Consider the following 10277-nt stretch of genomic DNA (forward strand, 5'->3'; position numbering starts at 1 on the left):
TTATCCGATTTTTTAAATTCTAAGCCGTTTGGTATGTTTTGTGAAGGCCAACAACTGTGCCAAGTTTGGAAGAAATTGGTGGAACGGTTCCCAAGATATACACATGTATGTATGTCCCTTTTTCCAAAAATTTATAATATTCTTATTTTTCGCCTAAAAATGATTGTAAATAGTAGTTTTGAGTGAATAAGCTTCAGTAGTTACTAAAATATGGCAGTTTTCGTATTTCTCAAAATTACCTTTATATGGGAGGTGGGCGTGGTTATCTTCCGATTTTGCACATTTTCAATACCATTCGTCCAACGCTCGAAAGAAATACACATACCAAGTTCTGTTAAGATATCTCAATTTGTACTCGATTTATAGTGTGCACAGACGGACGTACGGACGGACAGACAGTCACCGCTTAATCGATTTCCTCTCATCGATTATCCTTTCATTCTGATCATTTATGTATATATTTGTCTATATCTATCTCGATTCGTTTTGCCTGTTACAAACAACCGTTATGTGAACAAATTTATAATACCCTTGTGCACAAATGCGCTCAGGTATAAAAATACTTGACATCCGCATTCGCATCCGCATCCGCATTCGCATCCGCGGATGTCTAAAATTCCACATTCGCAACATCCCTGATATGTACATATGTATGCACGCTAATGAGAGGGAGAGTTTGCGCTAGGCCTCGGGTTGCCGTTTTAGCGACGAAGGACCATGTTTAGCTAATTTGGGGGTAGCTAAAATCGCGCACGGTGCGCCAGCGGAGTTCCAAAGGTGGAATAGAAGAGTGAATTTCGTTATAATTCAAATGATAATTTAAAATTTATTGAATACGAATTACTTAAGATAAAGTTCATTTGGTTTAGTTTCTTATCGGAAACCTAAACGAACAACAAAATTTGTTGCCACAAGATAATATAAACAACAAACCAGTGCATTCGTCCTTAGGGTATTCGGTTGTTTGCATCTACCACATCTGCACATACCAAGAATAGCGATAAGCACTGCATTCTCCCTTCTAACAGCATAAGGGTTGATGCTACTATGCATTTATATATGCCTATCATATGTAATACTTGTGTAAATATGTATGTACATATATTGTACACATACAAGTAAAATCGCTTTTCACTTGAACATCTATTGTAAGTATTATGACCCTAAATAAATAAGTATGTGTACATTTTGAGTCTATTATTTGTGATATTGTTCAAGTGGATTGCAATGCCTTGGTCGAGCAAGCGATCGTGCATGCAGACAACTAAGTGATAAGGGTTTGTTTTATTAGAGTTAAGTATATGTATATATGTATGTAGGATAAGTGATAATTTATTCCCTGTGGGGAAAATCTCTAGTCCTGAACTGGTGCGCTTCTAGTACATTTAGACCCAGTACTGGTTCACGATAAATCTCTTTTGCATGCAAGCAACTGGCGAATTTAACATGGCGATGTCCTAGGAAGTGTCAATTGCCCCCCGCTGCATCCCTTTTTCGATAGTTCCGAACTACTCCTATATTCTATAGTTCCGAACCAGTTCTAAAATCGACAGTCGAAAGAAAAAAGTGTTATGATTTTTTAATATTTTTGGTTCTTCTGTGTGTGCGATTTTAAGTTATTTTGAAAGAAATGTGTTTTCAATTTCAAACTAAATTTGTTTGAATGATTGTAAGAAGTGTACGTTTACATACGTTTAGCTGTAGCTGAGTTTGCAGAGGTGCTCGCTGTCAGATTCCAGACGGTCCCAAGATGTTAAAATGTTAACACAAATTTTGGTTTTGTATTACCAAGCTATGAAAAAGCATCTGCGAAGTGCAGAATAGAAGCGTATTTGAACGAAAAAGCCGCCGAACACATATCTATGTAAAGTAAACAAGCCCCCCGCTGCATCCCTTTTTCGATAGTTCCGAACTAGTTCTAACTTCGACAAATAAGATCTAGTTCGTTCTGCATCTCTTTTTCTATAGTTCCGGACCAGTTCAAAATTCGTCACTTTAGATATAGATTTCTAGTGAAAAAACTGAAAAGAATTAGTTTTTTAAAAGTACCACTTTTCGCCGACTTCGGACTGGTGGGGATCTAGTTCCTATCGGGCTAGTTCCTTTTTGGCGATAAAGACCTAGTACGGAACTAGAAATTTGATTCACTAGTCCGCGGTTTCCCTGCAGGGTATGTATTTAGAGTAAGAATTTATGTAATGTATAAATAAAGGTTCTGGGAAACCAAAAGTCAGTCTAGTGCGAAATTCTCTCCGGCTGTGTCATTATTTATTGTGTGTAGTATTTAAAGTATAAATCTCAGTATATCCAGTAAAAAAACTGTGGTGAAGTCCTTTATGGGGATAAAGTTTCCAGAGGTGAAATTTTAGGTAGTACACAATTTCTTACTTGCATGGTTGCTTTTCAGCACTCATGAAAGAAACTTAAGAAATGTTTGAAAAAAAAAGTTCATATAGTACATAAATTTTTGAAATAAATACCATATAATGTATTTACTCTGGTTAATAATATCAAAAAGTGTATTAGAACCACCATTTAATGTTATATTTGATACAAATTAATATTGCTGCCCCGAACGCTCTGCGCCTTGGCACTGAATAATAGATTTACTTAAAATTACATCCCTGGTCCTTGTTCTTTCTGTATCGCATCGTGGTGAATTCATATTTCTCAGAAATTTGACAACAAAACAAAACAAAGCGAGTATTTTATTTGCTAATTTTTGCGATTTCTATTGTTTAATGTAAATTTGTCTTTTTAGGATATGTCGAGCCAACAAAGAAGGCGCAGTTGGAAAATTTAGTAATTAGTAATGAAGTAGCAGGCATATTTGGAAAATTATGCCGATAAACAGGATGGAATTTGGGAAAGTAAGTGCATGGTTGCAGCATATCTATGTATAAAAAAGTTTTTAATTAAATTGTTTATAGAAATGTTATAAATCGAGTGGCTCATTTACGATGTGCTCCAAACATTTGGCGAACTTTTTTTCGCCTTTTCAACGTGCTAAGTAACAAGTTAAGATGACTGCCATCATGGGCCGGTAAGAAACCGCAAGCAAAGGGCAGACAACCTTCCAGGAAGCTGCCTCCTGTCCCCGAGCCGAAGCTGCAGTTCAGCAAGAGCAGGTCAGCAAATTGCTACCCTGATCAAACGTAAACTAAAGCGCTCTGCTGTGATTGCACTCCGTAAATGTGAAAACTTGGTGCATGCTGAGAAATATCAAACAAGAAAACTCGGTGATGGACGCCGTGAGATGGTGTAACGCTGTGTGGCAAAGAAATGCGGCCAATTCGACGGGCCTGAAAAATCCAAATTGGCTTTTGTGATCCGCATCCGCGGTATCAACAAAGTTGCACAAAAAGTGCGTGGTTTTACAGTTCTGTCTTCGCCACATTAAAACGGTGTGTTCATCAAATTGAGCAAGGCAACCATTAATATGCTACGTATGCCGAACCCCTATATGGGGTTATCCAAATCTTAAATCAGTTTGTGAATTGATGTACAAACGTGGAATGGTCAAGCGTGTCGCAATCTCTGCTTTGTGATCGAACGCAAATTTCGCGAAGCTCACGAAATTCAGTGCGTTGATTCACTTCACTTCAAGAAAGCCCCCAACTTCCTGTTGCTATTCAAGCTCAACACATCAACCCGAGGCTGGCGCAAGAAGGCTAATCACTACGTTGAGGTTGGTGATTTCGGTAGCCGTGAGGATAAGATCAACAAATTGCTGCACAAGATGGCTTAAAGAAATTGTTGTTTTGTATTTAAGTAGACAATATAATTTGGCACATCTTCAAAAGACGCCCAAGCAAAAAAAAACAAAAAAGAAAATTAAAAAATTCCTGAAGTTGCCTTTTCACGGGTCGATTTCTGTCGACTGGAAAATTTACTTACGATATCGACTAGCCAAAACGCTTACATTTTACGGTTGAATTGCAATTTACACGGGTAGATTTTGGTTAAACGACAAAAATCGACCGTGTGAAGGCAGCTTAAATAACGTTCAAATTAATCACCCACTTTGAGATGGAAAATACCAATAACCATTTCATAATTTCGAAAATTATTCCATTTGTGAGGTATGCTTTTACGCGCGTTACCGATTTTTTTTAATGTGCTCGGTTGCCCAGGAGGCCTATTTTCACCTTTGCAACTTAACTTAAACAGAATTAAAACTAAAGCATGCAATATATAAAGAAAATTAAAAGTTGTCTTACATCTAGTAAACTTAAAAAATTGCACATTAAATTCATTTTTCATTATAAAATAAAATTAAATATCACAATTCAGTTTACAAAATGTGGTATGTTTGCACCCACAGTAAGTTCCCATGAAGCCTAGCCTAAATTCAGAATTGAAAAAAAAAAACGAGCAAATGGGGTCGGAAACTACTAGCCCTAAAAGCATAATGTGGAAAATGTTTGAAGAGCTGCGAAATTGTATTGCAATAATAAAAATAACAGTGCATAAATTGGAAAAAATGGTTTTTGTTTTGCTTTATAATTTTTGGGAATATTGGTTCAGATGGAATTTTTTTATTTGTTTGGTTTTTCAGCTCGTTAATGATGCACCCAGGGTTGCATTTACTGTCTATGAAAATATTTCGTGAAGCGTTCCAAAATTAGCTCCGAGCAACTAAAAGTTGGTTAAGCTTAAATGAAATAGTTTTTTATTAAATATTTATTCCTGGTATTTAGTAAAAAACATCAATACTAATGTATTTAAAACAAAACGTCAATGCTAATGTATGAAATGAAGTAAATAAAAATCTACGAATACATTCCATGAATGGCTGTATTTCTTTATTCATTCTGAACGTTTGGAATAAACTTTTTTGTTTACTTATTCTTTAGAACGTTCCTGATGATATGTTAAGGTATATTTCAAACGCATTCTGTTTATTCCGGCTGTGAAATGGGATTATCCGGAATGTAAAAAGAAACGCAGCCAATATTTTGTCATAGAGCCATTATTAAATTTAGACATAACTTTGTCAGGCGTTGGTGAGAGATAAATATACAAGTTCAACGCGCTAATTTAGGTATCCTTGTATGTATATACCTGTTACTCGTCTGGCATATACTCCAACTGCGAAAATAATGACAATTATAATTTATGTAGATCCCTGGATAAAAGATTGTCACAAGTTACTTTCGGTAACTCACGATTGAAGTTTGGAATGCAATTTTTCAGAAACACGACTACAGATTTTCTCCAAAGTGTCGGAGAATGCTATGTACTAGTTCATGAAATTCTTAAATTATCTTATTTTTTTTAGTTTAGTGTCAACCATTTATGAGTTTAATAAAATTTTGTCGTATACGACATTTGTCAAAAAATGTGCAGTCAGTTTTAGTGATATACGCCAAAATGTGATAACAATTTTTATAAATTAACCATACTTTTTACTAATCAGCCTAATCGTGAGTTTCGCCCGAACAAAATTTCGCCAACAATTTTTTCATCCACCTGTAGTGAACACGCAAACGAAAAGTGACCCGGTTCTAGAAAATGAAACTCATGATAAAGCTGAATATGTCGGAAACTAAAGAAGAACAGATAACTCTATTTAAAAGATCTTGATTAGTTTAGTACGACAGCAATACTAACGCAATTTGTACCAAATAACCAAAAAAATTTTAGTCAATTAGTCGGAAACTAAAGAAGATATCCAAAAACCACAAATTGTCAAAATGACGCTTCCGGCAATTTTCCATCGAGGCGACGATATTTGAATAGGTTTGTATAGTTACCAATAGTCAGTACTAATTTGTACTGGAACCTGCAAACTTTTACTGGAAAAGTGTATGATAACCCAAAAATTTGCAAGAGAGCACTGAATCGAGAGCGTAACAACACGAGAGAGCTGCAAATTCTTGCTAGTGAAATTTTTACTAGCAGAAATTAGCTAGCAGAAGAAGAAGAAGAATAAATGTCAAAAGAATATATAAAAAGTGGTGTTACTAGCTCAGTTGATTTTGTGTATGTGTTTCGCCGCACGGCTTCTGATATCAAATTGAAAAATTTTGTTTGAATTTCTACTCACACTTACAGGTTTTGACAGTTTATGCCGTCAAAGCAAAAACAAAATACATGTAAATTTTTGTTTTTTTACTCCTGCAATCACCTTATATTGATTCGCCTTGGCACAAACAAAAGTAAAATGAGTGGAAACAAAAATATTAATGATGTACTGGACAGTGTTAGTGCTTGTGTGTAAAGCAAAGAGTTTAAAACTGATTTATAAATAGTAAAATGTTTACAGCAGATTGTCAAAGCAGTGCAACAACTGTTCACTTGCAAGTTATTGCTAGTTTTGTGTTCAATAAGTTCTTCTGCTAGTTTTCTCTTCTTCTCAATTTAACGCTCTATTTTGCTTTTACGCTCTTGCTGCAATGTTACTGTTACTATACAAACCTAATGTTACTCGCATATTTTCGAGCCTGTATGTACATTTTCGGGAAAAAGGTTAAAAAGTGAATCCATCTGTTGAAAAGATATTTTCGCAGATTCACAATTTATTTAAAATAAATCTATTAGCCCAATCTCCAATTCCATGTGAATAAATCTCCCCAGTGCTTAAATAATTTTCACCACATTAAATAGCTGCACAACACCCTAATTGCCGAAAAAGCGTTGCTTGCAACACTAGTCCTTTATGGGGACCAAACTTGGCGAAAAAAAAATAGCTAAGTTTGTTTACTGGATATACTGAGGTATAAATATACATTTTGGTGAAACCCGACGTTTATTTATCTGGTAAGCGCTCTTAAGAAAATATATTGTAATTTTCAAATTATAATTTTTATAAAAACTAAATAAATATGGAAGCTGCTATTAAGGCAAACCAAATTGTAGGAGATAAAGTGGCAGCACTTTATAATGAGATATTAAATAATAAGGAGTTAACAACAGAGGGACTACTCCAAAAGTGGAGAGAAGCACTGGCCGAGTTGTCCTGCCAGTTTGAGCAGAATGAGGATCTCTTGAAAGAGCCATCATCTGCTTTATCGAGGAATGCCTATTTTAAGCAGAAGCAAGGTCAATCGATAAAAAAAAATTTTTGTGATACTACTACACTATTATTACATGTTAGTATACAATATAGCCAATATCAAGCAGCGGCTAAAATGTCCATTGCTGAGTCCAGCTTAGAAAATCCTTTGGCGAAGGATACGAGCAGCGAGCAATGCAAAGCCAAATCCGTTCGAAATAGAGAAGAGCAGAAATTAGAAATCCGATTGTTTGATTTTGGAAAAAAATTGATAGATATAGAGCAGGAAAGATTCCGAAAAGCTCTATTTTAGACGATCATAAAGAAATAAAATTAATGTATTGTCAATATTTAGGAGATTGCGAAGAAAATAATTTAGCTAACCTCTATGAGAAAATAGTTGACAAATGTGATGATGCTCTCGAAATGGAATTCGAAGAAAAAAAAACGTGCAGATATTAATCTGCCTTATACACTTCCGAGAATAGATATACCAACATTTTCAGAGAAGTATTCTGAATGGAAATCATTTAAAGAGCTATTTGAACAGCTTATAGATTCCTCATGAATTCCGGACACTCAAAAAATGATTATTTTAAAATCAAAACTGAGAGGAGAAGCTACACTAGAAATTGCCAACTTGGAAGTTAATTCCGTGAACTACACCATTGCCATGGATATTTTAGATATAAAATTTACAAATTTAAGAGCACAAACAGCGGTACATTTTTCGAATCTAGTAGAAGCACCATTCACAGTTGAGAACATATCCAGCATAAAGAGGTTTAAAGATGTTATTCAGGAGAACCTGTGGGCAATTAAAGCCACACATTTAAGCTCAGAAATAATTCGGCATGGGCTTTTTAATTTCCTGTTGGTACGGAAAATGAGTGAGTTTAAGACTTAAGTATCAAATGTCACTTTCAAACTCGCAAAATATACTCAATATAGATTCATTGATAACCTTCTTGGATCAAGAATTCTATGCCCTGCAAGCAATACAACAACCATCCAAAAATGATGGATCATCCAATTGGGATGATAAAAACAAAACATTGATAGGAACCAATGAAGCCAAATGCATCATGGGATGTAAAAACGGACATTTCCTCTACCAATGTGGGAATTTTAAAAGCCCTACTGTCAAAGAAAAGTGGGAGAAGGTAAATAAAAATAATTTATGTTCGAAGTGCCTCAAAATTGGGCACTCCTACAAAAAATGCAATTGGTATAATTGCCGTACATGCAATGGAAATCATAGTACGCTTCTACACAAAGTGAATAGTGCTAACACGGAAAATTATAAAACGACAAAAAATACTATGATATCTGATATTAATAAAAATTCAGACAAATGTACTTTGTTAGCTACAGCAGTTGTGCATATACAAGATTATAAAGGTAATTGGATAAACAGAAGAGCATTGCTAAACAGTGGTTCTCAAGTGAATCTCATGTTAAAATCATTATTGAAAAAATTAAATCTATCAGGCAGCAAAACAGAAATAACTACAATAGAAGGAGTTGCAAAAACAAAAAACTACATTTGACTAAAGGGTTAATATTAAATAAGAAATTGTTTCAAATCTTCCAACTCAAAAGGTGGTGGTAAAAAATTTACCATACAATTTAAATTTGGCGGATCCAAAGTTTGATAATCCAAATAAAATTGATCTTTTAATAGGTTCAGATCTATTTTTCGAAATATACCAAGTGCGGAAATAATTGATCTTCAGGAAAGCAATTTAAAAGCACACAAAACTAAATTAGGCCAGATTATAACCGGCGCAGATATGATAGAAAGCGCAACATACATATATTTGTAAGGTGACGTCGTTTTCAGAAACAGCAGTAGAAGATCAAGTGAAAAAATTTGGGAAATAGCAGATATTGAAAAACGTAGGAACCTTACAAAAGAAGAAGAAGAATGTCAAAATATTTTTAGTAATACCACCATAAAAAAGTTTATGGTAAATTTGGTGTAAGTCTTCCGTTTAAAAGAAATGTTGAAGAATTGGGAAACTCAGATATTACAGCTAAGCGCAGGTTCTTAGCCATTGAGAAAAGATTGGAAAATAATATTGAAATAAAATCTAGATATCATCAATTTATGAGAGAGTACATTGAATTAAATCATATGGAACTTATAGAAGCCTCAAGTATATGGAAACGCAAATGTTACTTACCGCATCATTGGCTGCGTTTCTTTATACATTCCGGATAATCCCATTTCACAGCCGGAATAAACAGAATGCGTTTGAAATATACGTCAACATATCAACAGGAACGTTCTAAAGAATAAATAAACAAAAAAGCTTATTCCAAACGTTCAGAATGAATAAAGAAATGCAGCCATTATGTGTTGAAACCAGAAAGTTCCTCTACCAAACTAAGAGTTGTATTTGATGCATCTGCGAAAAAAATAACTAAATAACCTATTACATACAGGACCTAGACTGCAAGACGATTTGTTTGATATCTTAAAAAAACTGTATTCTTAATCGGAATGCAATCTCAACCAGAGTCGATATAGTAAGCCCGACAAAGAAATTGAAACGTATGTTGAAGAAAGTCGGACTGACAAGATATATACACGTAGATCCTGTTTTTGCCCGACTGAAAGAATTTTAAAAATTCTATACAAATTTCTTTTGTTTGAAATGCAACCGTGGACACTAGCTGGCAGAAAAACTTGCAAATTTGCGTTTGTACAGAAAATTGCAAGTTTCTCTACATGAGAGAGAATTTGGGAGCATTTTTTCTTACTATCTGATATTTTGAGTGATAATTCTCGATGGATTTTCGACGAACAAACCTATTGTCTTCCCTACAAGGCCTTTTCAGACTGACCGATTCTCAATGATGCCAAAAGACTGCAGATCGCCCATTTAGATGACCGGTCATATGACCGGCAGATGTCTCGTAGGATTCCCAGAGAGTTTTGCTTTACATAGAAATTTGTGCTCTTTTATTTTCATTTTGACTCACTTTCCTTTAATTCAAGTTGGCATTCGGTTTTTGGAATTTAAATAAGTTCTCAGCAAAAAAGTTTGTTTTAAAAAATACATTTGGGAGTGGGCAAAAATTATGTTTTGTAATTTAGGCAGAATTGAATATGCGCTATCTGGGAAGACAATATCTACATGTAATATTTATTCTGTTTGTTGGCACTATATTCAAACACAAACGCATCATAAGTGTCTTAACAGTGAAACAATTTCTTATTTTCTAAGTTTGCGAATAAAACTCCACACTTAAAATTAAGACACTTACAACAAAC

The 10277-nt window shown here is 34.6% G+C and overlaps 1 pseudogene; it reads left to right on the forward strand.

Annotated features, from left to right (window-relative positions):
• Positions 1-3319: 3319 nt before the first annotated feature.
• Positions 3320-3736, forward strand: LOC118757266 (annotated as a pseudogene).
• The last annotated feature ends 6541 nt before the right edge of the window (positions 3737-10277 follow it).

The sequence above is a fragment of the Rhagoletis pomonella genome, unplaced genomic scaffold, assembly GCF_013731165.1.
Source record: "Rhagoletis pomonella isolate Grant_MI unplaced genomic scaffold, Rhpom_1.0 Rhpom_scaffold_00002, whole genome shotgun sequence".
Classification (NCBI taxonomy): domain Eukaryota; kingdom Metazoa; phylum Arthropoda; class Insecta; order Diptera; family Tephritidae; genus Rhagoletis; species Rhagoletis pomonella.